A 719-nucleotide genomic window follows, 5' to 3' on the forward strand; every position below is an offset into this window, starting at 1 on the left:
TCTTTCTTTTCTTTCCTTCTCTTTTCTTACTTTGCTGCATGTGGGTGGAGAAGAAAGGTTGAGATTATGTAGGAACACCTGTCTGTGTGTGCATCTGTTTTTCTATCTATATGTACGCAGTATCTATCTACATCTTCAAGTATATTTATTTTTTTCTATTTATCCTTCTGTCTAGGACTAGATAGAGAGATTGGAGAGAGGGAGGTGGAGAGATGGGCAGACGGAGAGACGGAGAGACGAGGAAACGGGGAGGTAGATAGATAGATAGACCGATATACTGCTTGATTTATAGATAGGCAGATAGGTACATAGGTAGATAGATAGATAGATTGTTTGATTTATAGACAGGCAGATAGATACACATACATACATACATATATACATACATACATACATACATACATACATACACATATACATACACACATACATACATACATACATACATACATACATACATACATACATACATATATACATACATACATACACATTACAAAAATGTAGCATGTAGAGACCACCCAGAAAAATAAAACGAAATTCCAACTCCACAGAGTTCACTGAGCAAAGCACTTTATAGTGTCTGTTGGGTATGAGTCCGACTGCCTCTGTAACAAGACAAAAACTTTTACTCATCTTGGCACGTTTTTGCCTAAAGCGTGTAGTTTCGCTGCACCTTTAAGGGAGCAATGAATATTTTATGATTTTATGTACTTTTT

Source organism: Penaeus monodon, chromosome 37 (genome assembly GCF_015228065.2).
Source record: "Penaeus monodon isolate SGIC_2016 chromosome 37, NSTDA_Pmon_1, whole genome shotgun sequence".
NCBI classification, from domain to species: Eukaryota; Metazoa; Arthropoda; class Malacostraca; order Decapoda; family Penaeidae; genus Penaeus; species Penaeus monodon.